The 14,055-nt window shown below is 42.5% G+C and overlaps 1 long non-coding RNA gene across 1 annotated transcript in view; it reads right to left on the bottom strand.

Annotated features, from left to right (window-relative positions):
- Positions 1-3,750: 3,750 nt before the first annotated feature.
- The window catches only part of LOC113406087, a 134,876-nt gene continuing 124,571 nt past the window's right edge, over positions 3,751-14,055 (bottom strand). Inside the window, exon 3 of the long non-coding RNA XR_003369653.1 lies at positions 3,751-3,918. This is a non-coding gene — a long non-coding RNA (uncharacterized LOC113406087). The remainder of the gene's footprint in view (positions 3,919-14,055) is intronic.

Genomic DNA, 14,055 nt, shown 5'->3' with positions numbered 1-14,055 from the left:
GGTTTGCCGGGCAGCCTCCAGACCCTGCGCCCCCGGCTGGGCGCTTCCCCTCCCGGGCTCCAGCTGCGCTGGGCAAGCGCCGGCTGGGGGCGCAGGGTCTGGGGGCTGCCCGGCAAACCTTGAAGCCGGTAGCGCTGGGGCAGCCCTTTCCCCGTGGCTGGGAGTGGGAGGGAGGAGGGGGCGGAGTTAGGGCGGAGAAGGGGCGGAGTTGGGGCGGGGCTGGGGGTGGGGAAAGGGGCAGGGCCAGGGCCCGTGGAGGGTCCTCTTTTTTTATTTGCTGGATATGGTAACCCTAGCTAACATGACTGCCCTGTGGCAAGGAACAGCTCAGTCAGTGGTGGAACTTTCCACTGCCCCCTTGGCCGAACAAAGAATTAAGGCGAAGTATCCCAACATTTATAGGCTGAGACAAACAACTAACATACACAACTTACACACCACCTTATGTATTTCATGACATCTTTTTGTTACCTCCCCTTGTTGCTTATATCTTTAACAAAATATCCCTATTCATTATTTTATCAAAGCATCTCATCTTGTACTAGATTGGGGTGTATCTGTACTAGCTGGATTATATTTATGTAAATAGTACCTAATACACTAGTAACAACTTTGCCAAGTTCATGTACTTAATAGTGAAATTCTAAGCACCTACTTTAATACATGGCCTGATTTTGGTTCACAGCCTCTGGTTCAGGCCTCAGATCTTGCACCAGGCTCAGTTCTCCAGACTCCCTCTACTACAACTTCAATCTTGCTTTGTACACTTTAGGACACCACAACAAATAACTAAAGATTTACAAAAAAGCTAATATCTGTGGATGACTAATGGGAATAGGAAAGCCAAAAGATAATCCTCCCAATGTTAATAGAACAATGAAAATATTCTTTGTGCATTTTCTGAAATGTACAAATTGTCTGTTCATATGACTGAAGAAGGGCAGTGATTGGTGTCTGTTACAGCTGTCCCCCTGCTGCATTCCTTTTTTCCCCTCTCCTTTCTGTTTGTCCTGTGTGGCCGCCCCTCCCGGCCATTGTGCTAACTAAAGTCACAGCCCTATTCATAGGAATGGCTTGTACAGACTAACTGGAGCCATTGCTCTGCCTAGGGAGGGGGCTTCTTGCTTCTTTGTTTGGTTCCTTTGTTCAGATCCGGGCTCGGTGTGGGGGGCGCTGCCCAGAAATGCAAGACCTGAAGTGGCCAACTAATTAAGCATATGAGTCATACTTGTGGCTCAAAATATGCCCAGGCATGCCTATGCTTACCTGCAGCCTTTCCCTGCCTTCTCTCCTCCCCTGTATCAAGAGGAGCCAATCAAAAGTACTGGTGGGAAACTCCCTGAGTTTGCCTTTAAAGCCGGAAATTTTCTGATCAGACCTCGGAGAAGGTCCTTGCTTTGCCACCTGGTCTGATCAGCTAGGGGTCTTTGGGGGGCCCTCTCCCCGCTCTCGTTTGTTTTTGAGCATACCCCCGTTTTTAAACTCCCCTCCCACGAACAACGAATTTGTGCCTGGAGATCTCCTGATTATTGTAAGCGAATCGAGTCCTCTCTCCATCCTCCGATGCCACTGCCGTTCCTGTCTCTGTGCTTGCTGCTGTCCTGGGGAATGGTAAGAACTCCCTCTTGCAAACTCTCCCTGTCCTAGCTGCTGGCCTTGTTTCCCCAGCAGACAGACTCAAGCTAACTCCTTGGTCTGTATCTGTAATCTGTTTCTGGCTCCGCAGCGCCTTTGCTGCTAGAAATAAGCCTGTGCCGCTGCTAGGCTGTGCTTTCCTGGACTGTATCCTGGGCTGCCGGCTTGCAGCCACCCCACTGCTGCGGCCACCACTAGTTAATCCCCCCTCCCCCCCTGCGGGTTGTACCCCGGGCACACACCACTCTGCCCTCTGGAACTGCTCCCCCTCCCGATCAAAGAAGTGGCAGGGAGTGTAAGGTGCACCTATTAGAATCAGGTTCTTAGTCCAGATAAGTTGTAATTTCATTTTGCATAGCTGTGGTTAAATTAGGTTTAAATAATTGTTTGTATTGTGCTCTGTAAGTTAAGTTTAAAAAATTGTTGCATTGTTTTCTGTTACTTGCTAATTTGTGTAGTCTTGGTTAAGTTAGATCATAGATAAGATTTTGCTGTGTTCTGTATAATTGTGGTTAAGTCTGTCTTTCCGCTACACCCCCCCCCCGAGCTTGCCCGTGTCTCCCCCCAAGCTCCCCAGTCACTCGTTGCAGTCTCTCTGCTGTTTAAACTTGCAGCCTGTCTGCTCTCTGTGTCTCCCTGAGTTTAAATCTCCCTCCGCAGCGCCTCTGCCTTTGGTCTCCGCTCCACCACGTGCTCCTCTTCCCCGATCCCCCAACCTCATTCCTCTACCACTGCCTCTCTCTCTTTTAATCCCTTCCCCCACGTGCTCACCCCGCTCCTACTGCTGCCAAACCTCAATTGTATTACTAAAGTCTAGCATAAACCCCCATTGGTTACCCTTTTCCTTTCTAACACACCTCACATTTTACATTTACACCACTGTGACATATTTTTACCTAGAGTTGTTGGTTATTTAACACATTTTACCCATAACTGTTAGTTGGTTATATGCTGCTGTGACACACCCTTTACCTAGAAACTGTTAGCTACCTGTTACATTTATACTTCAGTGTTAATTGGTTACCAACTGTATTGTACCCCACTATTGAAACCCCCTATCCTATTTACTAAAAGAAACCCTTCCCCAATTGTCTACCTTAACAAACCCCATACCCCTCACTATTGAATTTTCCGTTTTTACATTTTCTTAATAAAGTTTATTTTGCACCCCACCAGTGCAGTAGTTGTCCCCCAAGATCCCTTACCTGCTGGCAGGGTCAATTGGAAGATATTTGAGAGCTGTTTATGAACACAAACAGCCAAGTTCTTCTTCCTCCAAAGAACTACATTAAGAATTTTATCTGTATTGGAATAACATTTAAGAGACAAACTTATGTTTTTATATTGTTGTTCAGCACATATGTTTGATATAAAGTAGTCCTTGAGACAGTTGTAATCATAGTTAATATTTTAGATACATCAAGTCCGACAAGGAGTGAAAGCAGGAAGAACAGGATAAAAAAGACAGGAAGTCAAGTGGAAAGGAACAAGAAGGAAAGAAGATAACAGGAGGGAGGAATTTTCATAGGAGGTAATGCTCAAACTGGGGAAAGAAAAGAGAGGGAAAGAAAGTGACAACAAAACAGGAAACTGGGTAAATAGGGGAAAACGGGAGGTGGAGAGAGAAAAATACAGTGGGTTCATATTCCTTGCCACAGTTACCATGTTCTTTGGATTGTGTTATTGAAAGAATCTTAAAGTTATTTGTGAAATAAATGGAAATAGAAACAAAAAAATGCACATGTGGCTATTACTGTACAGTTTCATTTGATGTAGTTAGTTGAAAGCCATAGTTACTTATGGGGTAAGATCAAGCCTTTATCTTCATTTTCCTATCCCAAAGGAAGAAGAAAAACGAGCAAAAAAAATATGGGTTTTTTATAAGCCACAAACTTAAAAAACATCAGCTTTTATAAAAGCTAAAACTGAAAACTTCATTGTAATACATGCAAGTTGTAAAATTACAGATTTAACTAGAATTTAGCTGTTGTAAGATTACTATATTTAAACCTAACTGGTATAAGAAGAAAATCCTTTATAATCTGTACAAGTTATCTTAGGAGGCTACACCAGAGAAATAAAATGATGGAAGAATTAAGGTTACCATTTAGGTCTGAAGCATTTCATCCATTTCGGTGCCAAAGGTGGCTTTGTAAAACCTTCTGTAGCAGCTGGCACTAAATCCCTTTGCAAATTCAAAGCACTTCCAATTTCTCCAAGACAGATTTCCTTTTTCTTTTCACCCCTTTTTTCTTGCAACTACAGATCAGACAGTAATGTTTTCTGCAAAAGAAAGATGAAATGGTAACTCTGCTGTAGTTTAAACAAGTTTCAAATATGATCTAATAAATTTTCCCTTCCCCTTGCACCCTCCTAATCTTTCATATTCTGCAATGAATACTTGAACTGAGACCTCTACTTAATCTTATTCATTTGGAATTGGCCTCTCTTTCCAAGGTGTAAGGCCTGAACAGATTTTTGGATAGGGCTAAACAACTCTCCCCATACTACACCCTAGTATCAAATGACCACCAAGAATAAGAATAGCACTTGGACAGTTGTTGCTTTATGTTTTTCTAATTTGCTTTAGTTTCCTTTCTGAAGGCTGCTTAATCATGCACAGGCCTTCATTTTATCAGACAAATCAGATCATTGTAACATTTAATTTTTCTGTTACCAAAAAAACAGAAACAAAAAACGTAGAATATGAACACAGTCAGAACACTTAATTTTGAAATATTTTTACAAAGTTTAATTTGTGCTATAAATTGTGAAGACATTTTAAAACATTTTTTGGGGTAATTTATACCACAGAACTAAATTTAGGAAAAATAGTTCTGCAATTGGTATTATCAGGTGTACAGAGTTAGGAAGAGATACAGTATTCATTTAAATTTATATTTTTAAAAAATAGACCACAGATTAACTGAATAAGTTAATTAACCTACTTATTAACAGTTCGTTTGAACTACTGTACTGCTTCCAAATGTGTGTCTATGCATTACTATCTCATTCTCATTTGCCTACACACTATATCAAATGCAGTGTCTAATCAGGAAAGCTGGATCACTCCTTCCCCTGCTACAAACCAAACAGGATTTGAGAAAATATGTTTGTGTTTATGGACTCCCAAGGGTGAAGGTACTTAAAAATGAGTTTCATCAGTCAGACAATTGTTGAATATGCAAGATGCCTTAGGTGGTGTAAAGGGATCATTTTCTCCTCTCAATTCCTTTCTTGATCTCTCCCCAACTCTTCTTTCTAATATGGGAATGCAGTAATTTCCAATTCTGGGTACACAAACGAGTAGTGGTACTTCAGGTGTTGCAGCTGGAACACTAGGTACTCTTTAATTATAAGCTTCTTTTGGGGATCCTAAATGCACTGGTGCTGCCTGTCTTTCGTTTACCTGCACCTGCTATTAACTCAGAGAGGAACATGAAATCCAAGCCCCAGCCTTGCAACAAGACAGCTGACAAGTCAAGGAGAAGGGTAGAGTATTGGTTCTGATCTTTAGCTTGGAGGAGGTAATTAGAGACTTTGGCAAGTGTGGTGTCAGTGTAGCACAGAGTGGAAGCCAGACTGGAGAGGTTCTAGGATGGAATTGGAGGAGAGGAACTCCAGACAGTGCATTCCGTCAGCTTTCGGATGACAGAGGGAAGAGACAGTAGTTGGAGTCAAGTGTGGTCAAGCATAAGTGATTGTTTTTAAGAGGAGAGAGACTAAACCATGCTTATCTTGTGAGGAGAAAAAGCCAAAATAGAATTAAGCAACAAAAACGTTTGGTATTAACATCTGTAGAATCCTACCTTATATCCAGTGAGAGGAAATAATCAGCAGACACAAAATGAAAAGAGACAGGAGGAATTTACAGAAGCTTATACATTTATTTTAATAAATACTGTATACTAAGTCACTTATTTAGCACTTTTAACTGTCAGACTGTTATACAAACATTAACTATTCCTTGTGAAATCTATGTGGAAAATTTAATCACAATTTTACAGATGGAATTATTGAGGTGACAATATTAACTGACTTTTCCAAAGCCACAGGAGAACATGGCCATTGTCAAAACAGGAACTGATATTTAGGTGTTCTTGACATCTAGTCCTGTTCTCAGACGAGAAGGTCACAATGCCTATGTGTGTCAAAGCAGAAGAGATGGAGGCAAAGTTGAAAATAACAGTCTTGCAAACCCTACATGTTAAAAAACAAAACAACAAAAACACGAGGCACAGCCCCACCCCAAAAATCATGAGTTTGATTTAAAATCATGAGATTAAAAAAATGTGTGTGTGTGGGGGGGTCAGATTTGTCTTCTGTCTTTTGACCTTTTAGGGTGCTCTCGGCACATATTTTCAAGCTTCCCTCCACAACCACAAGGTCTAGAAAATTACTTGGTTTTAAATGAAAGCCAAGGTTCTGATGAAGTCCTGTTGTAGTTGAGCAGCCAATGGGACACTGCTAAATGAAAGTAATGGTTACAGAATTGGATAGCGTGCAGAAAATATGAAATGGGAATTGAAACATGAAAATTGAACCCCAAAATTGTGATTTCAGAAGGAAAGTCCAACCTTTCATCCAGATTTTGTGCATCAAAAAACTGCTGTTTAAGGTTGAGCTGCTGAGTATCAAAATATTAAAGGGGAAGTTACAAGAATTTGTCTGTAGAACAGTAACTGTCCCTCTATTACTGGTGATTTCCTATCATTTCTAGTTCCAACTTTCTGTCAGGTCTCCTAGTTATCTAACTGCACCTCATATCCCTTCTAGTCTCTCTGGGCACACCCCTTTGAACATAAGAATGGCAATACTGGGTCAAACCAATGGTTCATCTAGCCCAGTATTCAGCACTTATAGCAACTAAAATCACAGCTTTAACAGTACTGTTAAACAATAATAGAATACCAATTTAAGTTTATTATAAATATTTTGGATGTTTTTCTATTTTTTCAAATATATTTATTTCAATTACAACACAGAATACAAAGTATATAGTGCTCACTTTATATTATTTTTATTACAAATACTTGCACTGTAAAAAAGATACATAAAAGAAATAGTATTTTTCAGTTCACCTCATACAAGTCCACTCAGTCCTACTTCTTATTCAGCCAATCGCTAAGACAAACAAGTTTGTTTACATTTAGGGGAGATAATGCTGCCCGCTTCTCATTTATGAAACCAGAAAGTGAGACCAGACATTCGCATGGCACTGTTGTAGCCGGCGTTGCAAGGTATTTATGTGCCAGATATGCTAAATATTTTTATGCCCCTTCATGCTTCAACTTGTAGGCTCTAAAGTTTTACATTGTTTTATTTTTGAGTGCAGTTATGTAAAAAAAAAAAAATTCTACATTTGTAAGTTGCACTTTCACAATAAAGAGATCGTGCTACAGTAATTTTATGAGGTAAATATAAAAGAACTATTATTTTTCACTTTTTTACAATGCAAATATTTGTAATCAAAAAGAATATAAAATGAGCAATGTACATTTTGTATTCTGTGTTGTGATTAAAATCAATATATTTAAAAATGTAGGAAAACATTCAAAAATAGAATACATTTAAGTTGGTATTTTATTATTGTTTAATCATGCAATTAAAACTGCGATTAATTGACAGCCCTACTCTTTAACTATAACAATCAACTCTGCCAGCTCATTTCTAAAGCTTTCCTTCTTTTCCAGAGGTTTACCTTGTTGGGAGCATTTTGCTGACATCACACATATAACCCTACTCTCTATCATTAACCATACTGCTATTAATTCGTCGTCTCTTCTTTTTGCCCTCATGACACTCTCCGCAACCTCTAGGCTCATGATGATACCTACTTAGGGTTGCCAACTTTCTAATTACACAAAACCGAACACACTTGCCCTGCCCCGCCCCTTTTCTGAGGCCCCGCCCCCACTCACTCCATCCCCCTCCTCTCAGTCGCTCGCTCTTTCCCACCCTCACTCACTTTCACTGGGCTGGAGCAGGGACTGGGATGTGGGCTCCAGGGTGAGGGATTCAGGGTGAAGGAGTGGGGTCCAGGCTGGGCCAAGGAGTTGGGATGTGGGAGGGGGTGTGGACTTGAGCTGGGGGTGTGGGCTCCAGCTGGGGGGGAGGGTTCTGGGGTGCAGGCTCTGGGAGGGAGTTAGGATGTGGGAGGGGGCTCAGATCTGGGGCTGAGGGGTTCAGGTGCGGGAGGGGGTGTGGGCTCCAGCTGGGGGTGTGGGCTCCGGGGTGCGGGCTCTGGGAGGGAGTTCGAGTGTGGGAGGGCGCTCAGATCTGGGGCCGAGGGGTTCGGGTGCGGGAGGGGGTGCGGGCTCTGAGAGGGAGTCTGGGTGTGGGAGGGGTTTCAACCTGGGGCAGGAGGTTGGAGTGTGGGAGGAGGTTCAGGGTGCAGGCTCCAGCCAGGCAGCGCTTACCTCAGGCGGCTCCTGGAAGCAGGTGACACGTCCGGCTCCTAGGCACAGGGGGCTCTGTGCACTGCCCACGCCCGCAGGCTCCCATTGGCCGTGGCTCCCAACCAATGGGAGCTGTGGAGCAGGTGCTTGGGTGCAGTGCGTGGAGCCCTGTGGCTGCCCGTGCCTAGGAACTGGACATACCAGCCCCTTCTGGAGCCACGTGGAGCCAGGGCAGGCAGGGAGCCTGCCTTAGCCCCGCTACTCTGGCAACCAGACTTTTAAGTGGCTTGGTTAGCAGTGCTGACCGTAGTCGCCAGGGTCCCTTTTTGACCAAGCTTTCTGGTCAAAAACTGGATGCCTGGCAACCCTATACCTATCTCCTTTCATTTTTCCTCCAGACCAAAACATTTTAAATTAATCTTTGAAGCTTTACTTGTCCCTCCACAGGTTACCACTCTCCTGTATGTGCTAATGAAAAATAAAAATAAATTGGTTACCACAAAAACTGAATTAGCAAGATTTTTATGGAAAAAAAATTACTGCTTAAATAAACAGTATTTTTTCCTTCCTCCCACTCAACTCTGATAGACACTCAGCCTTTTTTTGAGGAGAAAAGAAGGTCCAACATGGAATGCTACTTTTAAGTACCTGAGAGATAAATCAATACGGCTGATTAAATCATTGATTACTGGGGCTTTTTCCTTCCCTGCTAATTGGCTACAGCTCATCTTTGAAAGCAACAGAGTACTTTAAAAAAATTGAACATTTTAAGGGACCTTAGATACAAATTCCAGTCCATCCAGATGATCTGTCATTTGTGTAAGTACAGGCTGGAGTGATAGAATTTGTTGTGAACTAGTGAACACTGGCCTGGTCTGTGCTAGCTGGATTGATGTATTGCACTGCAAGTGCACCTTCACCATTTGTAGCATTAGTGGAAACTCTTGTTTAGACATGTTGCAAAGTTTTTTTATTGCTATTTGCATTTTTACTGCTCACAGGAGATGGTGATAGTAAAAACACTTATACACTCTGTATACTTCAGCCTTCACTCTTGATTACCACTAGTGGTTAATTACGTATCTGAATTTTGCTATTGTAAATGCAGCCAGGAATTATCTTCTACTTTCAGAAAATGCCATGAGTCTTAACTAACCTCCACTTGGACAAGCACCACAGGAAGCTAGATAAGGAGCTTGTCTGAATGCCTCTTTTGAATAACAGTACCTCTAACACAAACAATTCCTGGTGTTGCGTCTTGAACCCACAACCTTCTGGCTCAGAGACAACAGTTTCCAAATTAGTCATATTGGCATTTTTTATATACTAAATTTAGATTAAGAATTATATTTAAATTAAAGCTGGGAGGAACTGTGAACACTTTCCACAGAGTGCTCTGCCAATGCAACCTAATCCCAACTTGCAGCATCTTCTAAAACTATACTCAGAGATCTCTTTCTTTGAGCAACACTACATATTATGTCAAATTGTATTGGAGCTTTGTAAAGTAGATAAATGTCCATAAATGACTGGTTGTATGTAATAAGGGACTCTCGCCACCAGCGTGCCCCCCTCATTTCAGGACTTCATTTTAAGAGCCCTATATTGTCAGCCAACTGCGTTCTGCAGTGGTTGACTTCTAGGTGACTTGACCCTCCAGCCAGGTCACACTTAAAGTTCAATCTCTTTCTGGGGTAACAAAAGTCCAGTTTAAACAACCAAACATCCAACCAACCAAGCTTCTGCTCCTTTTGGGCCTGACAGGTTTCCCGCTACCTCCCCTCCCTGGGGACTCCAGCAGTTTCTCCCAGAGCCTCGCTTTTCTTCTAGGCCCTCTTCTGGGGCAATTAAAATTAATGAGAGTTATGTATCTAAATCCCCTAGGATATAAAATGGTTTTTAAAATCTTTAAAAAAGGTTCTGGGACATGCATTGAGATTAATGAAAGAAATGATCAATATGAAAGTAGAATTTTCTTCAAAAACCAACAGTGTTCCTATTCATGTGCAAGTTATGGAAGGGTAAGTCCGTTTTATGGGCCACCACCAGGTGGGCCACAGAGTTGCCTCCTTTCCTCTACCCCCAAGACTCTTCAGGTCCAGAATCCTGTAATAATGTAAGCTCCGTGTAGTAACTTGGGAAGGCAACAGTCCTATATAGCTTTCAGCCCCCAAAGTAATAGGGTATTATCAATTTCAGTGACAGTGACTATTTATATTCCAGCCAAATAATTGATGCAGAGAGTGTCAAATCACTCCATGGTTGAAGTTAATGTTGAAACTACAGTTCTGATGTCAATTAAGATAGTCTGTCCAAATTATAGCAGATTTGACAAAATGCAAAGACGGTACCAATGTGAGATTTCTAAAAATAGCTACAGCACTCGAACCAAGGTTTAAGAATCTGAAGTGCTGTCCAAAATCTGAGAGGGATGAGGTGTGGAGCATGCTTTCAGAAGTCTTAAAAGAGCAACACTCAGATGCGAAAACTACAGAACCCGAACCATCAAAAAAGAAAATCAACCTTCTGCTGGTGGTGAAAAATGGTGGTGATGAAAATGAACATGCTTTGGTCCACTCTGCTTTGGATCGTTATCGAGCAGAATCCATCATCAGCATGGACGCATGTCCTCTGGAATGGTGGTTGAAGCATCAAGGGACATATGAATGTTTAGCGCATCTGGCATGTAAACATCTTGCGACATCGGCTACAACAGTGCCATGCAAACACCTGTTCTCACTTTCAGGTGACATTGTAAACAAGAAGCAGGCAGCATTGTCTCCTGCAAATTGTAAGCAAACTTGTTTGTCTGAGCGATTGGCTGAAGTAGGACTGAGTGGACTTATAGGTGCTAAAGTTTTACATTGTTTTATTTTTGAATGGAGTTTGTTTTTGTACATAATTCTACATTTGTAAGTTCAACTTTCATGATAAAGAGATTGCACTACAGTACTTGTATTAGGTGAATTGAAAAATACTATTTCTTTTGTTTTTTTACAGTGCAAATATTTGTAATAAAAATAAATATAAAGTGAGCACTGTACACTTTGTATTCTGTGTTGTAATTGAAATCAATATATTTGAAAATGTAGAAAACATCAAAAATATTTAAATAAATGGTATTCTATTATTTAATTGCGTGATTAATCACAATTTTTTTAGTCGCTTGACAGCCCTAATAAATATTAAATAGGCACTGTTCTCAGATTCAGTGGATTCTAGACACACTTCCTCACTACCAGCCATCTGCTGGTGTTAAAAACAATTGCTAAATTAAAGGTGTCCCTCAACTAATAAAAAGTGGAAAAGAAAACAAAAACAAAAAAATGACACATGCATGATGGTTGTCAAGACTTGTGATTTCATTCACCTTCAGGAAGCTGGTACATGGTTGAAAAGATTAGCTGATGGTCTGATTGGTTCATGTGTTTAATGTTGACAGACTGGCTAGCTCGCTAGAGGTTACTTGCTCGTAGATGTTGCCTCTTAGATATTGCATGTTGCTAGACTCCTATCCTATCCTTCAGTGGCTACCTAGGAGGGTGGAGGAAGCACAGGTCTCTGTCAGGCATGATGGCATTACATGGAAGCAGCCACTGCAGGCAAGCAAGTTGAACAATTCAGAAGTAAAAGCCAACCTGCAGTGGCTTCCTCTTTCCTTTAATTTTTGAAGATAGTGGTTCCTTCCCTTTGGAGTTTCTTCTCAGGTGTCTCGTAGCGAATCAGAATGGGGCACTCCTTTTCGGAGGTCACTGGCATTGCTCAATGGGGTTCAATTAGGTCACCTTTACTTAAACTACTAACCTACGCACTCCAGTAATTTTGGGCTCTGAAACTCCATGGATACAAAAATATATCCAGTCAGTTGGCAGGTCCGTAAGTATTTTGAGATATTTGAGGCCATGGATCAGTTCACAAATATCTCAAGCATCCTACAAAAGTCCCAACTCAATAATTTAAATGTGCAAGGCTAGTGTGACAGCAATTGAGCAGATATGTAATAAGATTATGAATACTGTAGGAATTGCATCATATTAATCCTAATACATGAATAAAATCATTTATAAATATTAATCATATTTATATGTAATAATGGTATGAAAGCTATGTGGCCAGGTCATTGAGGGAAACTTATTCTGTATTGGAATTAGCAGAATGTTAATTTGGTTGCCCATAATGTTTGAATTCAATGGGGCTATCACAGGAAGGCAACAGAATGGCTTCCCAGATGAGAATACCTAGGTACATACTTGAAAGACAGTGGGAGACAGCTGCATGCGTCAGAGATCCTGTACTTTATCTCAACAGGTTGTAAGCATTATTTTGCAGGCCAGAACTAGAGATCAAAAGAAAACTGAGTTAAAAAGCCATTCTGTGAGTGTGAAGGGGAGGTTCACTTCTCAGCTGCTGTCTAGGTGGACAGGCTGGCACAAAGAGAGAGGGGTGGAGACTGTGAAGGAGTTTGAAGGTATTGGGCCTCTCAGGTCTAGGGAATGGTAAGCCTTAGGGAAGAGGAGGTTACTCACCCTGTGCAATAACTGACGTTCTTTGACATGAGTGTCCCTGTGGGTGCTCCACTCCAGGTGTTGGTGTGTCCCTGCACCTTTGCTCGGAGATTTTTACAGCAGTACTCATACCGGTCGCGCATGCGCAGAGCCTGTCCCCCCACTCTGAGTGTACCTTAATAGTACGCGTGCGCGACCGGTTTCCTCAGTTCCTCTTCTACAACGGAGACTACATCAACTCCGAAATAGAGGGGAGGAGGGTGGGTAGTGGAGCACCCACAGGGATACTCATCTTGAAGAAAGTCAGTTACTGCACAGGCTGAGTAACCTCCTCTTCTTCTTCAAGAGATGTCCCTGTGGGTGCTCCACTCCCAGGTGACTGAAAAGCAGTGTATCTCAAGGAGGTAGGAACTTCGGATTTGATAGGAATGCAGTAGATAATACAGTTCTGCCTAATCGTGTATCAGAGAGAGGGCCTTGAGTAAGGGCATAGTGCTTAACAAATATGTGTTCAGAAGACCAAGTGGCCGCTTTACAGATGTCAGCCAAGAGAACTTTGCGTAGAAAAGCCACGGAGGTAGCCACAGATCTATTGGAGTGGGTCCAGCCGGCTGGAGAGAGAACCATGTAGGAACCAAGCTTTGAGGTGAAGCATGGACAGGTTGGGGTGAAGAACTCAGCAGTGTTGCTGCGATAGGAGGTTCGGAGTTAGGGGCAACAAAATTGGTGGGCGGATTGACATTCTGGTGAGGAACGGAAACCACGGTTGTCTGGGCCACGACGGGGCAATCAGAATTACTGTGGCATGATCTGTCCATATCTTTGTCAGAACTCTGTGGAGAACCGGTATCGGAGGAAATGTATATAGTAAGTCCTGGTGCCATCAGATCATGAATGCATCTCCCAGGAAATGTTGGCCCAGTCCCGCTCTGGAGCAAAATTCGGGGCATTTCGTGTTTTTCGCAGTTGTGAAAAGGTCTATTGTTGGGCAGCCCCAAACGTGGAATATGTTATGGATGGTAGTCTCGTTTATCTCCCATTCGTGATCCCAGGGAAAGCGTCTGCTTAATTCGTCCGAAGTGGTATTCATAGCTCTGGGAAGATAGGCGGCTGATATCTGAATGTTGTTTGCAAGGCACCAATTCCAGAGCTTCATAGCTTCTGTGCAAAGCAAGTGAGAGCGAGCTCCTCCCTGCCTGTTTACATAGAACATGCAGGCGATGTTGTCTGTCATTATCCATACATGTTGGTTCTGGATTAATGGGAGGAAGTGACGGTAGGTGTTGCGTATGGCTCGAAGTTCTAGGGCATTTATGTGTAGGGAGGTTTTGGGTGAAGACCATAGCCCCTGGGCTGTGTGGTGGGACATGTGTGCCCCCCACCCTATGAGGGATGCATCGGTAGTCATTATGAGGGATGTAGAAAGGGGACTCCTGAGCAGAGGTTGGAGGGAACTGTCCACCATAGGAGAGAGTCTTTGGCTACGTCTTCACTACGGGGGGGGGGGGGGGGGGGGG

Source organism: Terrapene carolina, unplaced genomic scaffold (genome assembly GCF_002925995.2).
Source record: "Terrapene carolina triunguis isolate 2854851 unplaced genomic scaffold, T_m_triunguis-2.0 Scaffold67, whole genome shotgun sequence".
NCBI classification, from domain to species: Eukaryota; Metazoa; Chordata; order Testudines; family Emydidae; genus Terrapene; species Terrapene triunguis.
The sequence above is the reverse complement of the archived record's forward strand: the minus strand, read 5'-3'. Positions and strand labels throughout refer to the sequence as shown.